Genomic DNA, 13,058 nt, shown 5'->3' on the forward strand with positions numbered 1-13,058 from the left:
CCTCGCCCGCTGTCACCGCAGCGTGTCCCCACGGTCTATATATGCATTGCCCCCTCCCTGCCTCTGCGCTCCTCCCCGTGTCGTCCCAACTCTACCTCTGTGGTTTCCGCTGGAGGCTCAGTCCCCTCTCCCTCGCGTCCCCCCTCCTCTCCCTCCTTCCCTCACCCTCCCTCTCTGGGTGCAGCCTGCTGCCTGGATTCTCCCGGTGTTGTCTTCGCTCAGACATTTAGCACTGCAGTGCAACTCGGGGACACACAACCAGCCGGGTCCTTTAAAACCAACCGCTTCCTTTAAAATCAGACCATCAAGTTTAGTGCGGAAACCACACCAGAAGCCTGGCTGCCTGGCGGCTAGGAGGGGATATTGGCCCATCTGGAAACCAGATCTCCCTGTTTCAGCAGAGCTGTGAGAACGGATGCAAGGAAGGCGAGTGGCATAGATCAGCGTGAGTCCACAGGTGACCTGCAGGGTCTTCGGGATGGGGTGGAATCTGAGTTGAGAGTGTCCAAATCTGAGCACTACAAAGGGTAGAACCGGAGGAGTCATTGGGTTTAAAGTGCTCATTTTGCAGAGAAAACCGATGCTCAGAGAGGTGCATTGACTGGTCCAGGATCACACAGCTAGCTGAGAAGGAGACCTGAGTTATCGGATTGTCAGGACACCCAAGTTTCCAAGCCTAAAGATGAATACTCCACACGGAGTGGCCCAGGAGGTAGCCTGTCAGTCTTCTTCATTCACTCTTGTCTCCTGCACCCATGTTCCTGGGAGGTCACCTGAGCCCATCAAGGAAAAATAATCAGCCAGTTTACAAGTTTACCAGTCTACTCTACCCAGAACCACTTCTTAAACCCTCCCTGCTTCCAGGAAGGCTGTGAAGACTGAAAAACCCCAAAGGCACAGCAATACTGAGGTCAACCCAAGGGGAAAGAACAAATCCTTGCTTATTGCTATCTTCCAGAAATCCAGCTAACAGAATCTGCTTGACGAAATTCCCATCTTCCACTTCCCATATTCCTCCTTCCTCTCTATCCTTCCCGGCATTCTGACCACTCTCTGACACAGAAAATTTCATATTACCCTCAAAAGAGAACACATTTTTCCCCGTGTGCTTCTTACATTGAAACTAAAATACTACCTCGTAGTGTCAACCTGTATCAAAGGGCTTTCTTACCAGAAGACCTGGGGCGGGGGGCGGGGGAAGGATTGTCATAGCCTTAATTCCCATCCCAGTAGATGTTATTATCACTGGCGGTATCTTCCCACTCACAGGTGTCTGGCTTTGGGCATTTCATTTTTTTTTTTTAAAGATTTTTATTTATTTATTTGACAGAGATAGAGACAGCCAGCGAGAGAGGAAACACAAGCAGGGGGAGTGGGAGAGGAAGAAGCAGGCTCATAGCGGAGGAGCCTCATGTGGGGCTCGATCCCGTAGCGCCGGGATCATGCCCTGAGCCGAAGGCAGACGCTTAACCGCTATGCCACCCAGGCGCCCCGGGCATTTCATTTTTTTTAAAAATTTTATTTATTTTTGCAAGAGAGAGAGAGAGAGAGAGAGAGAAAGCACGAGTAAGGGGGAGGGGCAAAGGGAGAAGCAGGCTCCCCATTGAGCAGGGAGCCCAATGTGGGACTCAATCCCAGGACCCTGGGATCATGACCTGAGCCGAAGACAGACGCTTAACTGTCTGAGCCACCCAGGCACCCCAGGCATTTCATAACCCTAATGACAGAGCTCACCGCAAACTGCTCCTCAGGACAATGGTATCAAGGGCCCCTTCCTGCTGGGTAGGTTCCAACATTTTGCACTCTTATACTCTCTTTTGGGAAGTTATGATACCTACTTCACACCATGTGCTTAAAGTAACAGAGAATGAGGAGACCTACCCTGGAGTCACACCATAAATCAGGAACAGGTCATTTGTCCAGTGTGGTCATCAAAAAGCAGGGAGCAGAGTAGGAGTTTGAACCCTGAAGTAGGCCCCCCAGCCCCACCCTTCACCAGCTCTGTCAACTCGAACAAGGTATTTAACCTCTCTAAGCCTGAGTTGCCCTGAATGAAAAACGGAGACACCCTGCCCTGGATGTCAATGAGATCCAAAGGCAGACTGTTTGGAACATGGAATGTGAAACATTTTAGCTGTTACTCATACTGTCTGTCCACACTGCTCTTCTGGGCCAGGGCACCCACTTAAAGACCTCGTACTTACGCTTACTGGCTGGGTAACCCTGACCAAGTTGCTTAATCTCTCCATTCTTCTCTCATAATCCAACCTACCTTAATCTCGAAAATGTGGATGATAATAGGTCCTTCATAGGACTGTTTAGAGGATTAACTAAAATAATACATTTGAAACAACTAGCATGGTTCCCGATACATAATGAACCACTAAAATACGTTAGTTCCAACTTCCTCATCTCTAGTTACCCTATGTGTGAGCAAGTTACTTATCTCTTCTAATAGAAGCCTCACAGGGTTGCAAAGATTAACATAACATCTGTAAATTATCTGGGAGGTAGCAAATGGTGAATATATGCTAATTACCTTCCATCCCTTTCGAAACTGCTCAAAATTCCTTTTTACCTGAAAGTATTCCCACCATATCTCAATCACTCATGATCTCATTCATCCTTTCCTTAAGATCCTGTAATACCAGTTTGTTTCATTTGCATGTATTTACATCTTTTTCCCATTCCCTCATTTATTTAGTGAAAATGTATTAAATACTTATGTGCTGTCAGGCACTGTGCTGCTCTATTCTGATGTGCATGTATTTCTTTTATATTGATGTTCAATCCTCAGTAGCTACAAATGTGTGTGTGTGTGTGTGTGTGTATGTGCACGTAGTGTGTGTGTAAGTAGGCTCCACGCCCAACATCGGATTCAAACTCACAACCATGAGATCAAGAGTTGCATGCTCTATCAACTGAGGCAGCCAGGTGCCTCTAGTTTTCCACGTGTTTTAACCTTTTACCACCTCCTGCAAACATAGCCATAGCCATAGATTCACTGAGCTAGAAGGAGACCCAGAGATTCTATCAGACACTGTTTTTATTTTAGAGCCCAGAGAGGATAATCGACTTACACTCACTACTAAAGCTAAAATGGTGGTGATTTCTTACGTCCTTATCCATTGTTCTTTGAACTATGCAAACATTTCTTGCCACCTGTTCCATGGAACACTAGTTCCTTGGAATGTTCACAGGCGGCACTCCAACAAAGGGTTCTATGGCCAAGTGCGTTTGAGAAATAATGGATTCAGCAAAGTAAACCACGTTTGATTTTGGATTTTTTTGGTTTTTTTACTGCAAGACTTTTCAGAGCCTTTCTTATGTTTATGAACACTGTGAATTTACAAGAGAGGGATATAGCACGCTTCACTCGTTAAATGCATTCAATCAGGAAACACTTTCCCATAGAACATTTGGGAACTTACTGATCTAAGACATAGATTTAGGGAACAATAGTGCTACACCCTGGAAACGCAACCAAGTAATGTGCCTGCTCAGTTTGTGTGACCCCCAGAAAGGTGATAACTCATGACAGGCATTCAGTGAGTCCTCTTTAAGAGTGTTAAGAGTGGTAGTGGCAGGGTAGTCATAGCACTTAGTTGTCAATGGACAGCTTTGGTGATACAGCAGAGTTCAGTTGAATCCAAAAGTGCGATCCTTCTTTCCTCTCTCCTCGTGCAGTGTTAAGTCTGTGACAGTCATCCCCACAACTGCTCTGCTCCCTCAGAGTTGGGAGGAAACAAATAGTAAGTACTCTTTGAGCAAGCTCAGAAGGGAGCAAAAAAGGGATATTAATCATTAATATTTTTTTTAAAAAAAGCTTTCTTAATTGACCAGTTGCTAAATGCTGAGCACTGTGCTAGGTGATATGTTTATGTTTATATTCATTATCTATCTATATTCTGTCTGTATCCTTATAATCACTTGAAGAGGAAAATATCCACCTCCCCATTTTGAAAATAAAAAAGCTAGAGCTCAGAAAGTTTATGGGGCAAGAAGCCAAATTAATTCAATGACAAAAATGACAACTACTAGTTTTCCTATAGTCATTTCAGTCCTAGAGGACCACAGGGATATTGTGTACTAGAACACACTTTATAGGACATAGTTTTCTCTTTCATGAGAGAGGCAATTAGAACAAATGTTGATTAATGCCCAATTAAGTAAGAAATGGAGCCAAGAAAATTCCTTTCTCAGTTGTCTCCCCCAAGGGTCCATGCACTGGGCTCTGTCAGCTAGAATATGTGAAAGACACAGGACTCCTGTTAGTGCATGAAAAGGAGCCACGTTTATTGTTGTCATCATTTCACAGGATATGTAAGTCAAGCCATTATGCTGTACCCCTTAAACTTATACAGTGCTAGATGTCAATTATATCTCAGTAAAACTGAAAAAATTAACAAAAGGAACTATGGTATCAACTGATCGGAGAGGACACTTTGTATACACAATGAAATGAAGACCTAATTTTCTCCCCAGCTCTAGTAGGAACAGGCATGTGGAACCAGGACAGTTGTTTAATTCTTTCCCTCTCTCACCCAAAATATCTGTGAAAATTAATAAAGAGAAACCTCACTGAAGTAAACTCCAGATTCTAGAAAGGGAAGCCTGGACTATTCAATGTCAACTACAAGAATTGTCAATTACAGACCCCAACAGAAGAAAAGACAATAGAAAAGAATCATCAATTGCAAGCCCCAACAAGGGAAGATGTACATTGCATCTCCTACAAGAGATCCAGTATCCTTGCAACTCAGCTAGTGAGAAACCATCATCTCCCTGACCTCTTACTTTTCTCCAGTGGACTTTCCTGCAGAACAACCCCTCCCAACTTCCTCCTTCTCTATAAAATAACATTCCTCTACTTTGCTGGACTTGCCTATGGTTTTTGCAGTAGCTTGCTTGTTATGAATTGCAATGATCTGTTATTCCTGAATAAACACATTTTTCCAGTAAAATAACGGACAATTTTATTTTTAAGGACACCATATCCTTTTGGACTCCACACTCACCTCACCCTTCATCCCACACCTGGGGTGAACATGAGACTCCTTCCAAACTAAACCTTCCTAAGAACTATAGTTCATTCCTCCCTACCTGTCCCAGATGGGGGCAAGTCAAAGCACCAGACACCCTTTGGTAGCAGCCACAGGATGAGAAAAGGGCTGAATTGCCCCCTTCAAGAGGTCAGAACCCTAAGGGCAGTCGTGGTCACCTCTACCTCCTGGCCAGAAACACAGTGAGGCTCTTTTTTTTTTTTTTTTTTCCAAGGGGATTTGGAATGAAACCAAGCTAATAAGAGAGTAAAGGCAAGAGGAAAGAAGAGAGCAAAGCTTTGTTATTTCCCCCAGGCAAAATATACCAAGAAGCTTCTGTGATATAAATTATATTTACAGAGCTGAGACTGGAGAAGAGAGAAGGTGGACATTAGGGTGGTTTTGTCATCAGAGGATTCTACTGTGTTTGTCCTCAGAAATATCTGCTGTGTGGCTGTGCAGATGTGCTAAGGGGCTGGGGTGGGGTCGGTGGGTAAAACATCGGTATTGTATACCAACTGTTACAATATATCAGATATTGTAGGAAGTGCTAGCAATTCAAAATTCCCTGTAATTCTCACACTACCCTGATGAAGTTAAATTTAGTCACCCCCCCCACTTTATAGAAGAGAAAGCGGGTTTTTGTTTTTTGTTTTGTTTTGAGACAGAGCTAGAGAGAGAGAGAGAGAGAGAGAGAGCTCACACATGTAGGAGGGGAGGGGCATAGGGAGAAGCAGACTCCCCACAATGCAGTGATGCAGGGCTCAATCTCAGGACCCCAAGATCATGACATGAGCCGAAGGCAGATGCTTAACCAACTGAGCCACTCAGGTGCCCGAGAAAGCTAAGTCTTAACAAAGGTTCAGTAACTTGTCCAAAACCACACAGTTAAGTATTTAATGTGGGAACCTAATCTTTTATCTGTGACAAATAATAATCCCAAAGGTCTCACATCTGAATGTAGCATTTCAACATATTCTTTTAGGATCGCACACAGTCCTTAAGATAGATCAAACACTTCTCCCAATTTGGATGAGGAAACTAAGGCTCAGAGGTAACCCTATTCCAAACAGGTAGAAAATGACACAGGTCTGGAATCTAAGACTTAACTCTACCACTCAGTCACACTAGCAAAATATGCACTTTCTGAATTTTGAAATTCTGATGCTTTCAAGAATCAGAAAACATGTCACTTACTTGAAGAATGTCCCTGAAAAATTCCCATGGCCCAACCAGTCACTGCAAAGGGCAAATGTTAGGGGGAAAAAAAACCCAAAAGGCATAGAAGGCCAGAAGAGTCCCTGGGATTTCCAGTCATTGTGCAGGGGATCCGGGAGCTGGAGTCCCTCTGCCTCTGCCTCTCATAGATTTCAGGCCAAACTTTTAGGTTTTCCTGTGTAGAAAAGCTTCCTATTAAGCTTAATGATGGTAATAATAAAAGCAGATCCTCATAGGCACACCTCTGGGGCAGGCTCCACTTCAGACCACTGCAGTAAAGCAAATATTGCAATAAAGTGAGTCAACTGAATTTTTTGGTTTCCCAGCGCATATAAAAGTTGTATTTATGCTAAACCATAGTCCATTCAGTATGCAATAGCATTGTATCTAAGAAAATAATAATAATGCCCATACCTTAATTTTAAAATACTTCATTGCTAAAAATAGGCTAACCACCATCTGAGCTTCCAGGGAGCCATAATCACGCATCACAGATCACCATAACAAATACACTACTATGGAGAAGTTTGAAATATTGAGAGAATTACCAAAATGTGACACAGAGACAGGAAGTGAGCAAATGCCTTTGAAAAATGGCGCCCATAGACTTGCTTGCTGCACCCGGGCCACAAACCTTCAATTTCTAAAAAAGCACAAAAAAAGGAGGTACGCCGTAGTTAATGTTATAAATTTGAGGCACTGTTAGAAGTGAGACAGGGGACCATGTGAACAAGCTCCAAGTGAAAAACATTACACACCAGGGGCGCTTACCATTGGCTATCATTGCTAACCCGCTGCTCTTACAGAGCAGAACCAGGACGCGGCCAGGATAAGCCCTCGCTACAAGAGGCTCATAAAACAGAGGACGCCGGCTCCAAAAAGCGCCAATGAGAGCTTGCGATGCCCGCCAATGTCGACCAATCAGGATGAAGCCTTTCTAACCAATCAGAATGAGACCCTTCCAACCAATCAGGATGAAACACTCCCCTCATTAGCACATTGGACGAGAGCGGGAACCTGCGTGGGAGCTCTATGGAAGCAGGTACAGCCTCTGACGGTGCCGGCTCTTGCTTCAGTTCAGGTTGTATCCGTGCCTTTGGCTTTTGGGTTCTTCCCAGTTCCTTTCCTTGTCGAGCCTAGAAACTGGTCGCCCGTAACAGAAGTAGTTTACTTTTTTCTACTCATTTAATTAGGAGTCATGGAATGAGATAGGTACCATTATCTCCTTTGGTAGTTGAGAATGAAGCGCCACGAGGTGAAGTAATGTGCCCAAGACGACCTAGCTAGTCAGGGCAGGGCAAGGATTTAAGCCCAGGGAGTCTGCTGCCAGAGTCCAAGTGCGAGAGAGCTGGTGGCTAGCCAGGGTGTTGTTAGCTGCTCTGGCAAGTTCTGTGGGCACCAGCTTACTGAATAGTTAGACCCCAGGGTAAGCGCCTGCATCTGAGGGAAGGATGCTCTGGGACCATCATTTCCCTTCCTTCAACCTGGCCTTTGCCCACAGGCCCTTAGCTAATTTCTCTGCCTATCTCCCTGCCAGTGTCACCAGCTGACCCTTGTCAGCCCATTACAAAGAGAAGCCAGATTGGCTGGGGGAAGGGTGCCAAGCAGGGGACTTCTCTTCCCCTCCTCCTGGGAGCACCCATCTGGTCTGCGTCACCTGCTGATCTGTTCTCTGAGAAGCTTGCTTTCAGGTGAGGACAGTGGGATTTGGTCCCGTGAACCACACCTGTTAATCCAGTTGGGCCTTTTCTCCTGACTGTTGGCATCACCCTAACCTGCGGGATCTTTTGTTGGCATTGAAACAAGGCTTTACCAGGAGTCCAGACACAGAGAGGGCGAGGTGCTTCCAGACTTTTCTTTTAGGGAGCACATTTGACCTCAGGGATTAGAATGACTTCCTCTACTCTTTCCCCACTGGGTGTTGTGACATGTTGTTGAGGAATAGAGGCAAAAGGATATGGGTGGGATATGGATGAGTGGCAGCCTGAGGTGGTAGATAAATACAAGCATAAGCCTCAGGAAGCCCAATTTCAAGTCCAAAGTTCACTGGAAATAAGCTGTTTGAACTTAGGATCATTATTTCCCTTCTTTAGGCCTTTTCTCATTTATAAAATGAGAGCATTGGATTAGATGGACCCTAGGAGATTTCTTCCACATTGCTAGAAATGGAAATATTCCTCCAAGGGGTGCTTTTCCAAGGAGAGAATAGGGAAAGAGCCCAAGGTGGCTCCCTATTCCCTCAGTTCCTCCCCTGGTACAGCTCCTAATGTCTCTAAAACACAGAACTCCCGTTCTCTGGGACTCCACCCCTTGGGGTGACACACTGGGCACTTGTGCAGGCTACTGGGCCAAAGTTTCTGACCCTGGAGAGATAACTCCTGAGCTCCTCTTGACTCAAAGTCTGGGTTCTAAGAAGTATCCTGTCCTGGGCTCACATATTCTCTCAGCTGCCACTAGCTGCCGATCTTAGGGTTAGCTCTTTATTTGCTTCTGACTCTGCTTTCCTTTTTTTTTTTTTTTTCTTTTTTAAAATATTGACAGAGCAAGCACAAGCGTGGTGAGGGGCAGAGGGAGAAACAGGCTCCCCACTGAGCAAGGAGCCCAATGTGGGACTCGATCCCAGGACCTTGGGATCATGACCTGAGCCAAAGGCAGATGCCCAGCCGACTGAGCCACCCAGGCATCCCTCTGCTTTCCTCTTTTAATTAATACAAAGGAAAAAAAAAAAACTTAATGAACCCGTATGGGGTGCCAGGCAATTAGCTAATCAGAAATATGGTTAGGGGCACCTGGGTGGCACAGCGGTTAAGCGTCTGCCTTCGGCTCAGGGCATGATCCCGGCGTTGTGGGATCGAGCCCCACATCAGGCTCTTCCGCTAGGAGCCTGCTTCTTCCTCTCCCACTCCCCCTGCTTGTGTGCCCGCTCTCGCTGGCTGTCTCTATCTCTGTCAAATAAATAAATAAAATCTTTAAAAAAAAAAAAAAGAAATATGGTTAATAAGCTTTGGAACATGAAGTGTCTCACAGAGAAAATATATTACTTCTCAACCGTGTCAGGCTCTATTCCTGACAGTCAGTGGCTACTGAGAACACAGCTGGTTAGAGACTTTATTTTTAAAAGACTTTCCCTGGCTCTAATTTCCCCTAGTCTGAAGAAAATAAGACAAGGCCAAAAAAGAAACCAAGTCGGAACATGTGAGGGGAAAAGCAGAATTAGGAGGCCAACCTGGGATCTTGGGTTGTACTATAAATCTTTGACGTGGGTGCTGGGTCTTGATTAGATGGCTTTGAACAGCACTAAGTACAGCACACACACCCACAGGCAATCACTGAAGCCGTTCAGCAGTGATGACTGACGCTGAAATGCCCTGTCCTTTGTTAAAGTCCCCTGCCACCAGTCATTCCACCTACTGTTAGGGGCTAGCAGAATTGGTTTGGCTGCAGGACATTCCAAAAAAAGTCTAGGACCCAAAAGTTAAGTCGTCTGCCAGGAATGGGGCCTGTGCTTGGGGAGAGGCACAGCAGCACATAATGAGAAAAGCCCATCCAGGCAGATGGCACATGGCATGTGGAGAGGACGGTGACAGGTACTAGGCAGGGATCCAAGCAGGGAGGTCCCCAAACAATATGAAAGGTAGAGTACAATGGTACAGGCAATGTGGTGGTGTGCAGTCAGCAACAGGGAGGTCTAGGGGGGGTGCCCAGCTTCTGGATCCCACTCCCAAATGGACTAGTGAGAACAAAGAGGGGTCCTGTCCCCAAGGAGCTGGGTACTGGGCAACTTACAAGGTCAGGACCATTTATAGATGAGAAAACCCAAGAGTAAGGTTACGTCACCAGCATGTGGCAGAGCTGGGATGCAAACTCAGGTGGCCGGGATCCAGACCTTTTTTTTTTTTCCTTAAGATTTTATTGTTTGAGAGAGAGCACAAGCGAGCATGAGCAATGGGGAGAGGGAGAGGAAGCCTCCCCACTGATCACGGAGCCTCCCCACGGATCAGGGAGCCTGATGTGAGGCTCGATCCCAGCACCCAGGGATCATGACCTCAGCCAAAGGCAGATGCTTAACCGACTGAGCCACGCAGGTGTTCCACGATCCATGTCTTCACACCTGTTTCCTCTGAGCGCTAAGCTCCATCTGCCTGTTCAGGCAGGTAAGGGGCCAGGTAGGAACCCAGGAGGTCATTGCAGAGTCAGTCCTTGAAATTGCTTACAGACTGACTATAAACCACCATGTGAAGGGCCTTTCCTGTGGGTCCTACAGAGTTGGGAGACACAGAAGAACCAGGAAGGGAAACCCCAATTCCGTGAAGAGGCCCTAAGGAGAGCCTGCAGTCACTGTCCTACAGGTCACGTGTCCAGGCTCAGACAGACCCAACTCAGAATGCTGAAATAAATACTGAAAGTAATCAGACCCATATCGGTAATTCTGGGAAATGGTGGGAAAGTGAAAGACCAAAGCCCTGAATTCCATTGTAGTTTCCAGAAAAGCAGAGACTGGAGAATCCCTAACAGAGTGCTAGGAGAGATGATGAAATAACTGAACGCTACCATAGCAGAGTCCAACTGGAGTCCTTAAGAACCAGTCGTGCCAACATAAATGAACTTACCGTTCGGACAGGCATACCACGGACATCAGAGTACGCTTATTAAATCCTTGTGTACATCATTCATTCATTGAGACTCTGCCACCTGGGATAACGTGAGTTAACAAGGCAATTAAATATCTTCTCTTTCAGGGGCACCTGGGTGGCTCAGGCTCAGGTCATGATCCCAGGGTCCTGGGATCTGGGATTCACTGGGCTCCCTGCTTAGCGGGGAGCCTGCTTCTCCCTCTCCGTCTCCCTCTGTCCCTCCCCCTTCCTCTGCTCACTCTTTCAAATAAATACAATCTTTTAAAAAAGATAAATATTTTCTCTCTGAGTCTACTGGGAAGAATCTGAAAATAAGCATGTAAACACTTTCAGATAAGGGTAAGTATTAAGAAAAAAAAATGAAGCACAGCCCTGAACTTGCCAGAAGGGTGGGGGAAGGCTCCTCTCGAGGTCTACCCGAGCTGAGCCGGGATGCGGAGCCAGACTTGGAAATCCAGGGGAAGCTGTTTGAGGAAGAGAAAATGCAAGTGCAAAGTTGAAGAGCTGGAGCCAGTTCAGCCAGTTTCAGAAACTGGAAGGAGACCTCCTATCTGTCCTACAGCTGGGAGGGAAGGGAGAGTCAGGGGAGCGAGCTGGGGAAGTGGGCAGCTCTGCACAGCTTCGTAGACTGGGGGGTGGGAGTTGGGATTTCAGATTTGGTCTTCAGTGAAATTCGGGAAGCGGTTGAAGAATGTTAGCAGCAGAAAGGCAGGATTCAAATTACTTTTTAAGAAGGTGGCTCTGGCTGCTCTGGGGAGAGCAGCTAGGGAGTGGAAGAGCTGATGCGGGGAAACCGGTTAGAAACCTTATGCATTTGTTCAGGGGAGCAAACTTGGTGGCTCCTGCAAGAGTGGCCCCAGGAGAGAAGGCACAGTGCATCAGATTCACAATCCATTTTGGAGAGGTCGATGATACCTTCAGTTTTCAAGCAAATATAATTTATTTTTAATTTTTATAGTTATTTAAAAAACGAACAAACAACTGGAGCACCCTGGGGTCAGATTCTAAAGGAGCCCTGCTAGACCTTTGGCCTTGGCCTTCTCCTATTTGTTGATACCATAGGACTCTCTTTAGGGTATAACTCAAGACAATCCCTTCTGATTTAGTATCTTTCCTCTAACACCACATTTGCCTCCCATTTTTATGAACTACCTTCTCAGGCAGCTCTGACGGGAGGCAACACACATACTTTGCAGCCCATCTCTAACCACCTCTGGCCAGGGTGATGGGGGGTCCGGAGGGCCGAGTGTATAATGACCATGGCTGAGGGGACTCTAGCACCAGGTGAGGATTCTTGTCTCTGGCCTTTTCACCATGCTTAGAGTCTAACAGATCATTCCCCAGGCTTCCAAGCCACAGATTTGGTTGGCCCACTCCTTCTTAGACTGTGTACTGTTTGCATATGCTATCTCTTTCTTCCTGCGCTACCCACAAAAGCAGGAAGGATGCATGTGACTCTTGTTAACTGAGCTAAAAAATGTGGCTATCACTAGGCCCACACAGAGTGGAGCCAGTTGCTGCAGTGAGTAGAAGGGCTTCCAGAAGATTCTGAGGGGATCCTTTTCCTTTGAATATGCCTGTGAAAGAGGAAAAAGAGAGTTTCAACAGGGAGGGAAAAACTTTGAAGTCCGAAGATTATTAAAATGGCCAGGCTCCTGCCAAGAGACTCGCTTCTAATCTTATGGGAGCTCCCAGTCACTGAGTCCATGCTAGAAACCGATTTCTCTTGCTGAGGATATAGCGTATTTTACACCCTCCAAAGGAGCAATTTACTCTGGAGACATAGAGTCATGTATGATGATAATCCCAGCAGACGAATGGAGGAAGACAGCAATAATAGATTATCACTGGTAAAAGAGCAGAAAGGAAGTAAAAGCTTGCGGCATCTCGGGAGCACCAGCTGCTTAATAATAAAGGAAATGATAACATGATTCTTTGGTTGGGCTGCAGAAATATCTTTTAGTTACAGGTGTCAAAGCCCGAGTGTCTGGCCTTGCTTTATTACGGTCATTTAGTATGCTGTTGGTGTCTCTGCTCCCAGCACAAGCATTTTTCCCTGACACCAGAAGCACAAGGCTTGCTCTCTTTGAATCCCCAAAGTCCCCCAATCCTGAGACCCAATTTCCTCGTCCATTCTCTCCTAACCCAAGATTGTCTGGTCTTT

The 13,058-nt window shown here is 46.0% G+C and overlaps 1 protein-coding gene across 1 annotated transcript in view; it reads right to left on the reverse strand.

Annotated features, from left to right (window-relative positions):
* GRAMD1B (GRAM domain containing 1B) overlaps positions 1 to 272 on the reverse strand; it is a 233,120-nt gene extending 232,848 nt beyond the window's left edge. The window contains exon 1 of the mRNA XM_040631103.1: positions 166 to 272. The gene's annotated coding sequence lies outside the window, so the exon portion shown is untranslated. The remainder of the gene's footprint in view (positions 1 to 165) is intronic.
* Between the last annotated feature and the right edge of the window lie 12,786 nt (positions 273 to 13,058).

This window comes from Ursus maritimus, unplaced genomic scaffold (assembly GCF_017311325.1).
Source record: "Ursus maritimus isolate PB19 unplaced genomic scaffold, ASM1731132v1 scaffold_16, whole genome shotgun sequence".
NCBI classification, from domain to species: domain Eukaryota; kingdom Metazoa; phylum Chordata; class Mammalia; order Carnivora; family Ursidae; genus Ursus; species Ursus maritimus.